This window comes from Oncorhynchus gorbuscha, unplaced genomic scaffold, assembly GCF_021184085.1.
Source record: "Oncorhynchus gorbuscha isolate QuinsamMale2020 ecotype Even-year unplaced genomic scaffold, OgorEven_v1.0 Un_scaffold_4022, whole genome shotgun sequence".
NCBI lineage: Eukaryota > Metazoa > Chordata > Actinopteri > Salmoniformes > Salmonidae > Oncorhynchus > Oncorhynchus gorbuscha.
This window is the reverse complement of record NW_025748140.1, coordinates 25844-39838: the sequence shown is the minus strand read 5'-3', so window position 1 is coordinate 39838 and position 13995 is coordinate 25844. Positions and strand designations below refer to the sequence as shown.

Here is a 13995-nt window from a genome sequence, read left to right as displayed (position 1 = left end):
GACCTTAAAACAGGTGTAATGTGTGCTCTCCGTTTAGTCTTGGTCAGTATCTATGCTGCAGCGTTCTGTATGCTTTGCAGTTTCCCAATGGCTTTCTTGGGTAGACCAGACAGGAGAGCATTACAGTAGTCAAGCCTGCTTGTAGTAAAGTATGGATGAGTCTCTCTGTATCAGCCTGAGAGAGAAATATAGTATTTTACTTTAGAGAGTACTAATATTACTATCGCAACTACAATGACCTCTCAATGGCCAATACATAGCATCAGGAATCCAGGGTTTATATACGATTGCCATGTATCTCAACTCCATGGTGATTTCAACCACGGAGTTGAGCGCAGACTTTTGTTTTTTTAAATGAACCTCAGACTCCTTCAAGTCGCTATGAAGTCATTACCTTCCAAAATTACATTCTTAAACTCTTACCATTTACCTATGCTTGTCCTCTGTTTTAGCATACCTTTCTTTTCTTTGCTGAAATCTGTACTTTTTAATAAAACTTTAATCAAATACAACCACGGACTGTTTCCTCGTTGCTGTTGCTCTAAGATGGCAACTCAGCTTGAATGTGCATTTGCCAATTGAATTTCAACAAGGAAAAGGTTGGTGGTTGTATTTGATGAAAGTTTTTTTAAGTATGGATTTCAGCAAACAAAGAAAGGCACACAACAACAGAGGAGAAACATAGGTACACAGTAAGTTACATTTTTTAAATATCGATTGCATAGTGACTTAAAGGAGTCAGAGGTTCATTTAAAAACTCTACTTTGCTTTCAACTCCGTGGATTCAATTATCATGGAGTTGAAGTACCCGGCTAGAGTTTCGATAGAGTTGACGATATATCTCTCCGTGCATGGCCAAGTTAATGATATATCAAGATACAGGGTCTACAATCCCACCCTGGCCAATCATTGATTTGACAGCAGAGGAGAGCAGTATAGTGGGAGATGACTAATTAGGTTGAATAGGTGGGATGTCTGACACTGCTGATACCTGAACTGTCCTTGGTGGTCTCAAAGAAGACCACTAGCCTACATTACATTATATCCACAGAAGTTTAGGGTGTTTTCAACATGTTTTCACCAGATCCTCATTTTTCTGTACTCAGTGGAGGTGACAGGTGAACAGCAGTATGGTGGCCTGGGAAGAGATCACCCTGACCCCCAAGGTCTCAGGTCAGCCTGAGGACATCCTGTGGAAACACAATGGGAACAAGGTGGTGGAGTTTGATAGAGTCAGAATGTTGAGTATGGCAGGTATAAAGGCAGGACCATCCTGGACTGGGACTCTGGAGCGCTAACTATCAAAGGTCTCACTGATGCAGACAGTGGGCCCTATGAGTTAGAGGCTGTCGTCAAGGGCAAGCTGCAGTACTCTCAACATAAGGTGGGGGTTATTGGTAAGTATGTAATGTTGCTGTTTAAAGGCCTGCATGTCAGGTTTGTGTGTATACAGTATGTTTATTTACAGTATTAATAAGGGCTTTCAATTTTTTTAATCTTTAAGCCTAGACAACGGCTGATTAAGTGATGCCAGTATAGTAAAACAAAATCTAATTGTATACCTTGGTTACTGTATCTAATGAGTCAGGACCCACATATTCTCACCTAGTTCTTGAAATCTTGTTCCGGTGTGATATTGAAACTCCCCCTTTTCATCATTACATCTTTATTACAAATGTTCAAAGTTGCTGGACAGGTTTAAACCCACACCAAGACACACCTCTCCTCAGATCAGTTGAGGTGAAACGGCTTCTCACTTTGCTGTGTGTGTGTCTGTGCGTGTCTGTGCGTGTGTGTGTGTGTGTGTGTGTGTGTGTGTGTGTGTGTGTGTGTGTGTGTGTGTGTGTGTGTGTGTGTGTGTGTGTGTGTGTGTGTGTGTGTGTGTGTGTGTGTGTGTGTGTGTGTGTGTGTGTGTGTGTGTGTGTGTGTGTGTGTGTGTGTCTGTACTCGTTTGTGCACATGTGTGTAGATGATGTGGCACAGCCCAGTGCAACCTGTGTGGTTAACACCACAACCCCAGAGAACATGGACAGAACCCTGCTGTGCTCAGCTGACCTCCAGCCCCTGACCCAGTTCATCTGGAGGAGTCCTGAGGGGTCAGAGAGTCCTGGACCTGAACTGTTCATACCTGGGGGGGAGAACCAGGATTCTGAGAACCAGGAGTCTATCTACACATGTGTGGTGAAAAACCCTGTTAGTGAGAAAAGTGCAGAGTTCACCCTGAAGAACTGCTACACTGGTAAGATAACACTTCTAAACTGTAGTTACATTAATACAATGTACTCTCACTTTCATTCTGTCGTGTTCACAATTTGGATGTATTATTTCATGCTGCCAACACATTTGCGTGACATGTAGATTCTGTACATTTATTGATAGTGAGAACATGGTTCAGAAAGACATAGAATGAGATTGTTGTAAATACAATGTTATATTGTGCATGCTAAGCATCTTTTTTTTGCAGATCCCAGATATTCATACGTTACAGTCACTGACATTACTATATAGTTCATAGTGTTATGACTGCTTAATTCATGTCTTATAAGACTGCTTAATTCATGTCTTATTAAGTGTGGAAATGCTGCTGATCCAAGATGTTTTAATGGTGTTTCTGTGCAGAGGAAGGCTCATCCAGTGTCCTGGCTGTGGTCCTGTCCATTCTGCTTCTCCTCGTCTTAGTTGCTGTTGTGGCATTTCTCTTGTGGTACTACTGGAGGAAATGCAAGAAACGTACGACCATCCTATGTCCTATGAAAAACGTTTTGTTCCAGACTCCGGAACTATATGGGGCATAGTTCGGTATTACTGGGAGAAAAAGCCCCTCATTATAATGACCTGGCTAGACCAGAGTCAATCCATTTCCTCCCTACTCCCCTGATGTGTGCTGAGCTTTTTAGATGATCACTGTCCCAGTGACGGCAGCTGACTTGTTACAAGGTCTTTGACCTTGGATCTGAGATTAGAGTTGAAAAGGGGAGAGAAAAGAGTACAACCAGCAAACAAAGCAAAGTAACTACATAGTCTTTCCGGTTAGACATATTCATGTTGCAGGATGTTCACCCACATTACATCCCTATGTCTAATTCTGTCCTTTATCCCTCTTGTCTTTTCCACTCTGTGGTGGATGACCAGCAGCTGAAGCTGCACCGAGAAAATCTGAAGAAGAGAAAGGACTGGTGGAAGATACAATACAAGGTTGTTTAGCTGTAAAAATGTCATTTTGAACATGAGTTCTATTGCTATAGACTTAGTTTGGCATCACATACATTTTAAGACAAAACTAACACCTTACCACTCTACTGTTTATGAATACCATTATTTTGTTTATGTTTTAATTGAATAGGAAACAACGATCCCGAGGGTGACCATTCTGAGAACACTAGAAATATAACTTCTATACCAAAAGGTTCTCCTTATATAGTGTTTATTGCCTTGGGTACGAGAAACTTTGAATACATATGATATTAATGGTGAAAGATTAGTGGAATCTGTGTGGGTTGCTGGACAGGTAGGATGACTGACAGTGTCGGTGAACAGGTGGTCACGTGTCAGGTGACAGAGGAATGTATGAGACTGAGGCAGGAATTCCTTTAACCATAAAGTGGTATATTTACTGGTAGTCTGTGCTGCATCACAAAGGAAACAAATAACATGTATACAATCAAATTCATAATCAAAGATCAAATCATAGCAGTCATTATTAACAATTCACATTACACAATATGTTTGAAGCGTGCGCTCCAAGCCGCGCTCCGCGGTGATAACTATAAACAATAACTGAATGGCCCACTCTCCCGATCACCACAGATCATTCAGATGAAAGGTAAGAGTCGGTGGACTTACGTGGATTCATGGACGCACAGAACTTCTGGATCAGATGGATTTAGGGAAGAGAAAGCAGCGAGATCAGGCGATGGCAATTTCCTCCTTTTATAGAGTTGAGATCTGTAGGACATTTCCACCTGACCTAATTAAAGCGCCCCTGGCCCAGCTGAGTAAATGGCAATTAATTAAAGGAGTATTCCACCAACTCCATGGGCCTTTTCTACAGCCACCCCGGAAATTTGTTAATTTCCACATTCCTCAAAAGGCTCATTGCTCCCCATCCTCTGTCATCTCAGGGAGAGGAATCAGTCGGGCAACTGGCCGGATATATGTCCGGTTCTTCACCTGGATTTCCACTGATCTAACACGACCATCGGTCCCAGGCATGGTCTTAGTTATACGGCCCACCGGCCAGGAGGCTCGAGGCAGCTGAGGGTCCACCATCATTACTACTTGGCCAGTTTCCAGGCTGGCCATTTCTCTCCGCCATTTCCCTCTGTGCTGTAGACTTGGTAGGTAATCCCGAATGAATCGGGCCCAAAAATGGTCAGCTAAGATTTGGCTGTGTCGCCACCGGCGTCTGCCTACGAGGTTGGTATCAGCATACATGGCTTGAGGAAGTGACGCATCTCGACGTCCCATCAAGAGCATATTCGGTGTAACCGGATCGGGGTCAGCGATGTCTGCAGAGAGATATCCCAAGGGTTTGGAGTTCAGAATCCCTTCCACCTCTATCAGGACAGTCCTCAAGACAGTTTCAGTGACAGTTTGGTCCCCTAGTACGACTCGTAAGGCCGTCTTTACAGATTTGATCTCTCGCTCCCATGTTCCTCCAAAATGAGGAGCGCCTGGAGGGTTAAATTTGAATGAGATTTGTTGGTCCATCAGCTGATCCTGGAGGCTGGGTTCCATGGCTTGGAAGGCTTCCTCTAACCTGGCTTCTCCTGCCTTGAAGTTCGTACCTCTGTCAGCCAGGATCTCGTAGGGTTTCCCCGTCGGGAGATAAACCGTAGGGCCATGAGGAAGGCTTCCGTATCCAAACTCTCCAGTAGGTCCAGGTGGACACATCTGGTTGTCATACACTTGAATAGAATGCCCCAGCGCTTTTCCACACGACGACCTAACTTGATCATCAAGGGGCCGAAGCAATCTACTCCTGTTGACCAGAAGGGTGGTTTAAGGAGGCGCAAGCGAGCAGGGGGTAAATCTGCCATTTTGGGCACCGTAGCTCCAGCCCGCCATCTCTGACATTCTACGCAGGCGTATTGGTGCTTACGAATGGCTCCTCGTCCTCCAATTATCCAGTACTTCCGCCTCATCTCCCCATAGACCCTCTCTGGCCCTGGGTGGAGAAGCCGCTCATCATAACTCTTGATGAGGAGCCTGGTAAGAGGGTGTCTGGAGTCGAGGATAATTGGGTGGATAGCATCTGGGTCCAAAACCTCCGCTTGGCGCAGCCTCCTCCGACTCTGATCACTCCAAGGATTGGATCATATTCTGGGGCAAGAGAGAGAAGACGGCTGCCCTTAGCCACTTCCCTACCGGCTTTCAGAGCTTTTAACTCCTCAGGGAAGCTAACTGCTTGTGCTTGCTGGAGGAGTAGTGTCTCTGCCGCGAGGGAGGTAGGTATAGAAGCCACCCCATCTGAGGTCTGGTTTGTGGCTGTGATCAGATCCGGCAGTGTTTGGGATTGTGTTAGGTCAGGGAGAGCCGTTGTTGGTTCCGTAGAAATACTGTAGCATTGGGCGGACTTCCTTAACTCATGAGCTTCAGTTGGTTGCGGAGGGGCCGCACGCCTGGGGGCTGTCGGCCACTCGTTCTCTGGTTGGGACAAGAATGGTGGTCCCAAGCTCCAGCGATGGGGTTTAGCCAATTCCTTAAGGGTTTTACCTCTAGTAATGTCATCAGCAGGATTGTTTATGCTATCAACATACCTCCAGTCCTGGACTTCTGTTAGGTCTTGGATTTCCGCAATGCGAGTCCCGACAAACACCTTATACCTGCAGGACTCCGACTTGAGCCATGTCAATACAGTGGTCGAATCACTCCAGTAGATGGATTGACAAGGTGAGCTCGGCTCGCAAGGTAGAGGCCAACTGGGCTCCGGAAAGGGCAGCACTGAGTTCCAGCCTAGGCATTGACAACTGCTTCTTGGGTGCGACCCTGGACCTGGCCATGACAAAGGAGACATGGGTGTGGCCTGCCTTATCCTCCACTCTAAGATAGGAAACCGCCCCATAAGCTCGCTCCGAAGCGTCACAGAACACATGCAGTTCCAGGCATGATCCCAGTTGGTCAACACAGGATGGTACATAACATCTTGGCATTTGGACATCAGAGAGCTCCGTTAACTCAGTTTCCCAACAGATCCATCGTTCCACTAGGTCAGCTGGGTGGATTGGTTCATCCCAGTCCCTCTTGGTCTGCCACAGGTCCTGGACTAAGACTTTGGCCCGTGTTGTGTATGGCAGGATATACCCAAGGGGATCGTATTGACTGGCCAGGGTCCGATAGATGGTGCGCAGAGTGGGGGTTTCGGTACTCGGGGATGAGCGGTGCTTATACCCCAGGGTATCCGGTAGGCAGCTCCACCTCAGTCCTAGAGTGGGCTCTTCTGGGTTAGCACCAGACTGCGTTAGCCATAGTTCACTGCTACTGGACCTAGCTTGTGGCGGGAGGTGCTGGATAACCTCCGCTCTGTTACTAGCCCACTGTCGGACCTCAAATCCCCCTTTGGACAGGAGATTCCGCACTTTATCAAGGAGTGATTTCGCTTCAGCCGTGGATGGGATGCTTTGTAAGCAGTTATCCACATAGAAGGCATTTTCCACTGAATCCAATACTTCTGGGTCACTGTCTGGATGCTCCCGTGCGTGTCTCTGCAGAGCGTATATGGCACAGCAAGGACTGCAGGTGGTGCCGAAGGGGAGTACCTGCCATTCATAGATTGTGGGCTCTGCATCTCGTTCCATATTTCGCCATATGAACCGGAGCAGTGTGGTGTCAGAAGGCAGTAAACGAATCTGATGAAACATGGCTTTGATGTCTCCACTGATGGCTGTAGAGTGCTGCCGGAACCGGAGAAGGACACCGAGCAAGGAAGGACCTAAGGTTGGTCCGGGGAGTAGACAGTCATTCAGGCTTTGACCAGCTGCTTGGAATGAACAGTTGAAGACAAGTCTATACTTCCCACCATGTTGCTGGATAACATGGTGAGGGAGATACCAGGATTCACTGAGTGCGTTTCCCTCTTCATGAGCTGTCACTTCAGTGACGTAGCCTGCCTTCACAAGGTTATGAATCTCTCGGTTATGAACTTCTGCAAGCTCAGGATTCTTCACCAGGCGTCGCTCTGTTCCACGCAGTAGTGGGAGTACAGCCCGTGTCGTGGTTGCCAGAGGAGGATGGTTGGGCACCCGTAGCAGTGGGGTTGCATACCTGCGAACGCCATCCATTTCAGTGGTGGTGGTGCTCTTCTCCAGGAGGTCTAATGCATAGGAGTCATTTTTCGAGCGAGTGACCTCCTGTAGCTTCCGGTTGGAGAAGGTGTCCATCTTCCATAGCATCTCAACATTCCGAAGGAGGTCAGTGGCTGCATCTGGATTGCTTCTGGTGAAGAGGACTTGCTGTGACTGTACAGCTTGGGTGAGAGAAGTAGATGGGATGGACCTTGCACAGCCCAACCCAAGGATGTATGGACAGCAATGGGTCCTCCTTCTGGTCCAGCTCGTATAGGCTCAGTCGGGGTGACGAGATGTGGGTGGTCTGACCCAATCAGGATAAGTGGTGCTACTCTGGCCAGGTTAGGAAGAGGCAATCCTCGTAGATGAGGATATTGTTTCTGTAGAACACTTACCGGGCAGGAGTGCTCTGCGAGATTCAAGCCATCTGCCGTGAAGGCATTGGTGATGTTATAGGCCACGTCCCTGTTTCCTGAAGGTGAAATGCTAAAGGTTACAGCAGAGCCTTTCATTTGGATAACATCATGTCGCACCGTTCTGAGATTAAGGGTCTCGGGCGTCCCTTCCAGGTTAAGCTGACGGGTGGCCGCTGTGAGAATGATTGTTCTTTCTGACCCATCATCTAGAACGGCGAATGTATCAATGCTTCTCCCTTCACTTTGCAGAGTGACCTTGACCACCTTCAACATGACCCTTGGAGATCGGTTCTGCTGGTCGAGATACAGCTCCTTTGCAGCTCCTACCATGAGCATACTCTGCTCCTTCTTTGCTTGGGGAAATAGATCATGCAACACGGTGAGATGTATTTCTTTACAGCGGTTGCAGGGTTTCCTCAATGTGCAGGTCTCCACCTTATGGCTACGGGCACACTTGTAGCATCGCTCGCCTGAAGTGATCCAGGCCTTCAATTGAGTTTGAGTGAGCTTTTTACTCTGGGGCATGAGCCAAGGAAGTGCCCCTTACTATTGCAATATGGGCAGTAAGGCTGGAATTTGATGTTCTTGCTCTTGAGAGGGGTCTTCTTCCCGGGTTCCTCCCCGGCCTCACTATTTAAGTACATGGTAGTGGGATTTGGTCTTTTCTGTCCCTGCTGGCGTTCAAACTCCTTCCTTCCCCCTATGGCTATGGCGGAGATTATGGCCTGGTGAGCGATGCTCTTCGCCTTTGCCTTCACCTCCAACCATGTGGCCAAGTCTCTGAGAGCATAGGTGCTTCTCGAGCCCTCTTTCAGGATGCCCTTATTCAAACAATGTTCAATGAAACTGTCTCTGAGGTACACTGGAAGTTTGCTGAGAAGCCTGTCCACGTGGGAGCCACATTTAAGCTCGTTCCCGTCTTCTCCTTCAACGGATTGGAGCATCGAGGTCAGGGATTGGACAGCCAGGGAGAATTCTTGGAAAGCAGCATGGTCTCCCATTTTAATTGGAGACGTGTTCAGGATGTTGTTTAGTTCATTCTGGACTAGCTGACGTGGCTCACCATATCTTGCCTTCAGGGCCTGGAGAGCTGTCGTGTATGGTGTTGCGGAATGCATAAAGGATTGGGCCAGCCTGTATGCACTTGGAAACCGCAAATGATCCATTAGTACTTGGTATTTGTAGCGTTCTGACAGATGACTGTGAATACCCAGTAGACTCTCCAATGCCATTTCCAAAAGGACAAATTCACTCTCCTTTCCATTTTCAAAGTATGGCAGTTTGGGTCTGGGAATTCCATAGGCTGAGGCTACTAGAAGTTTCATAATGTTGGCTCCCTCTTCTGGTTGCGTGAAGGATAAACCCGGGACTTCTGATGAGCCCACTGTGGCCTCATTGGGCCGGTCACCTACTGTCCCAGACCCACCATTTGTGGCAGCCGGAATTGGGCGAGAGCCCTCCGACCTGTTGTTTGAGGACTGGCCTGGCCCTGGATGAAAGGAACGATTTGCCTTGGTTGGTAATTGGCGGAAAGGCGAAGGAGTGATGCTTTGTCCAGATGGAGGAATGCTAACTTGTGTCACTGGCATAGAGGGCGTTGGCGGAGCGGCCCGTCTCCCGTGCTCCGTGTTGGCTGTTGACCCCGGAGCCTCCGAGGACTGTGTGCCATGCTGTACCAGAGGGGCAGATTGGGAAAGAAAGGCAGACAGTTCAGGTCCATGTGGAGGGGTGGTCAGGTCAACTCCCTGTTCGTTCCTCTCCAGGAAGGATGAGACCATCCGTGCCTCCTCTAATTCCCTTCTGGCTTGACGGTGCCGTCGCTGCTGTGCCAGGTCCTTGGCAATGAATTCCCTTTCCTGTAGAGCTCTACGGGCCTGCACATCCAATTGGTGACATCGTTCGTCAGCCTGTTGTTCCTCCTCAATCTGACGCTCAATCTCCTCCAAAGCTAATAGTTTCGTCCTCTCTTGTAGGACAGCGTTCTGTGAATTGCTGAGGGCTAGTGAATGGCGGCTGCCATGGCCACTTCCAAAGGGGTATCCACTGGTCGAACTCCCACTCCGTCTAGAGTGCTTCGACAATTTCCCATTAGTTAAGGGCTGAGCGGAGCCTGCCTCTGGAAGCTGGTCGACCTGTGCAGTGGGAGTTACCTCTTCCATAGGTTCCTCACGTAGACCACTTTCCTGATCCAAAGTAGTTTCCGGTCCTTGGCTCAGAGGGGATGGTTGATGGCTGAAACATATAGTTGATCCATCAACTCTTTGAGCTCTGGTGGGCTTGCCCTTTGATGTCGGAACCTCGACCACATAGTCCTTAAGATAACCAGGTGCTTGCCTGGTTCTTCTGGTGCTGCTGGTGGTTGAGGATGAAGCCTTTGTTACTTTAGGCTTAGCTCCTGGATATTTCCTTTGTTCCAAGACCTTTCTCTCAGCTGCTCTCTCCTCCTCTCTTCCTCCTTCCAGTGGAGACAATTCTTCCCTCTCCGCCTCCATTTCCTTTTCACCTGTCTTTGGTTCAGTCATCATCCGGCTCAAAGGACCATTGAAAGATTAGTGGAATCTGTGTGGGTTGCTGGACAGGTAGGATGACTGACAGTGTCGGTGAACAGGTGGTCACGTGTCAGGTGACAGAGGAATGTATGAGACTGAGGCAGGAATTCCTTTAACCATAAAGTGGTATATTTACTGGTAGTCTGTGCTGCATCACAAAGGAAACAAATAACATGTATACAATCAAATTCATAATCAAAGATCAAATCATAGCAGTCATTATTAACAATTCACATTACACAATATGTTTGAAGCGTGCGCTCCAAGCCGCGCTCCGCGGTGATAACTATAAACAATAACTGAATGGCCCACTCTCCCGATCACCACAGATCATTCAGATGAAAGGTAAGAGTCGGTGGACTTACGTGGATTCATGGACGCACAGAACTTCTGGATCAGATGGATTTAGGGAAGAGAAAGCAGCGAGATCAGGCGATGGCAATTTCCTCCTTTTATAGAGTTGAGATCTGTAGGACATTTCCACCTGACCTAATTAAAGCGCCCCTGGCCCAGCTGAGTAAATGGCAATTAATTAAAGGAGTATTCCACCAACTCCATGGGCCTTTTCTACAAATGGGGATGAATGTTTTTGTGTGTACAGGAATGGTAAAAGAGCAGGTAGAGCTGATAAACAAGCAGAATGCAGATCCAAATAGGAAATGGCAAACTGGACCAGCTGGAATAATTTTCTCTCCAACAAAAAGTAGGGGTCACAGCCTTCTATACAGACAGAATGACCGTCTCTCAGACAAACAGACAGGTGATTTTATGTCCCATGGCAGATAGGTTACACATAACTCAATATTGAGACTGACAATGACATAATAAGTAATGTTATCATTAAGACAAATGTGTCTGTATAATAGTGTTTGTGTAGTCTTGTATCAACCCATCTTCTCATTCTGTGTTTCAGTGACAGACACAGAGCATGTACAGGACAATTGGACCAACCCAGGCCAACAAGTCCTAGTCACACCAGACCCTACCCCTGCCCAACAAGACCTAGTCACAGAAGACCCCACCCCTGCCCAACAAGACCTAGTCACAACAGACCCTACCCCTGCCCAACAAGACCTAGTCACACCAGACCCTACCCCTGCCCAACAAGACCTAGTCACACCAGACCCCACCCCTGCCCAACAAGACCTAGTCACACCAGACCCTACCCCTGCCCAACAAGACCTAGTCACACCAGACCCCACCCCTGCCCAACAAGACCTAGTCACAGCAGACCCCACCCCTGCCCAACAAGACCTAGTCACAGCAGACCCCACCCCTGCCCAACAAGACGTAGTCACAGAAGACCCCACCCCTGCCCAACAAGACCTAGTCACAGAAGACCCCACCCCTGCCCAACAAGACCTAGTCACAGAAGACCCCACCCCTGCCCAACAAGACCTAGTCACAGCAGACCCCACCCCTGCCCAACAAGACCTAGTCACAGAAGACCCCACCCCTTCCCAACAAGCCCTAGTCACAGCAGACCCCACCCTTGCCCAACAAGACCTACTCACACCAGACCCCACCCCTGCCCAACAAGACCTAGTCACACCAGACCCCACCCAGGCCCAACAAGACCTAGTCACACCAGACCCCACCCCTGCCCAACAAGACCTAGTCACACCAGACCACTCCCAGGCCCAACAAAACCTAGTCACACCAGACCACTCCCAGGGCCAACAAGACCTAGTCACACCAGAATCCAAAGAATCCAAGCTAGGCACGCCCACACCAGAACACAACCAGGAAACAGTTCCAGCTCCAGAGACAGCTCCAGGCCAAAAATACCCAATCACAACAGAGACATCTTCAGGCCAAAAATACCCAATCACAACAGAGACAGCTCCAGGCCAAACAGAATCAGCAGGCACAACACCCAAATCGATTCCACTAAATGCAGAAACAGATAAAACCAACCAGGACATAGGGCACAAGAAGGCCCTGCTAGACCTGGACAAACCAGGTCTTAAACAGGAGAATGAACTAGACCAAGAATCAGACAAGCCCCAAGAGGAGATGACAAACCTGTACACGGGAGATGGTAAACATGAGAGCGACTCAGGCACTTAATGATGAATGATGAAAAGCCAGAGATAAAGATCCAAGGAGAAGGACCGTACACAGCAGACCACAAAGACAATAACCAAACAAATCAACATACACAGGAGGACAACCAGGACATCCAGTCAGGGGAGTGAAGACAGAATGATGATGTGGAAGAATAAGGGAAAGGGCAAAGAGTAAGTAATGAGGAGAACAGAGATGGGATAATGGACCACAATAGATGTATGGGTGCAAACACAGAGGATGATGGGGGAAATGAAGTAGAGATGGAGGAGGAAGGGATAGAGCAGAAGGAACCAGACACAGAGAAAGAAGGAGATAATACCAACCAAACATCTACTCAGAGTGATGAGGAGCTGGATGAGACACCCATCACAGACCCCAATGAGCAGCACATTACCCAGACTACACTACAGGGTTGTCCACTGTGTAGTCCAGTGACAATAATCCCTCATGCAAATAACCCAGTATAATTATGGGTAAGCTGTATGACTTTAAATCCACTGTTTTTGAGATGACACTAAAGTTATCTTATTTTCTACTGAGCTGCTACCCTCATACTGTTAGAAGAAAAACTGGTGAAGAAAATGCTGGATGCTACAGTGTAATACAAGCATTGGAATTTCTTGATTTTGGTTTCATAGTTTGCAAACAGCATTTTATTCTCTAGTTATGTTTCAGTTCTTACGTACCTGTGGTAGCTAACATAATACATTATTTACTACAAGTTAATACACTATTTGTTATTTTAGCTCAATTTAAAGATATGTTTTAATGAACCTTAACATACTGTTATTGCTAAAGAACTTACTTAGGCTACTGATATGCCATCTTGATGGGTTGTCAGAGGTCCTCAGTGATCAGTGTAAATAAATAAATGTTAACAGAATGATGTGAATAAATGACTAGAACAAGCGGTTGTCACTCTGCATCACGTGGGACTAAACAGCCCTCAGTAGTGGCCTGCGTTCATGGATGCCAAGAGAAGCCAGGCTTCCCCATTTATTTAAACAATCAATAAATAAAAATTCTCAAATCATTTTATATTTTTTATTTTCTTCATAATTTTACGTCAATTCGCAAGTGGCTGAATCTCACTGGAGAAATCATCGGAGCGAGGGAAATGGCACCCGTCTGTTGTGTAGCCTACAGTACTGTATGTATCTGATGCTGTCTGGACCAAAAAAGTATAACATGTTGCCGCTGTAGCATTTGATTGGTTGATGCCAGCAAGCATTTGGCCTCATTTGATAAAAAAAAAAAAAAAAAAATAGCCAATCAGCGTTGAGCTGAGCTGTCTCGGCGCAGGTGTGCTTGATGTACCCGGGTGTATTGCAATGTGCTGAACAAGACTGGTTACTCGCATCAATGACTCTGTCTCGTCATTTAACATCCAAACATGGTGTCAGAAGCGGGATGACTATCCATGATATCCGCAAATTAGAGCAAACCTTTGGTTAAAAATCGCCATAATTCACCTTCGCTATATAGTGTTGTTAGCATCGAGATAGAAATGGCAGTGAACATTCCCCTTCCCACAGTTATGATGCTCAGCGGAGATTGGAGCACGAATTGGGATACGTCCAGAGGTGAATGGGAGGACTAGCCACGGGACTTCTGGAAAAGGATGAAGATGTAGTGGCTGCCATTTTGAGGACTATAATGGGAGCTGAATGCCGA

The 13995-nt window shown here is 47.3% G+C and overlaps 1 pseudogene; it reads left to right on the top strand.

The window, feature by feature from the left end:
* The first annotated feature begins 1130 nt into the window (after positions 1-1130).
* Positions 1131-13354, top strand: LOC124028321 (annotated as a pseudogene).
* Positions 13355-13995: the final 641 nt, after the last annotated feature.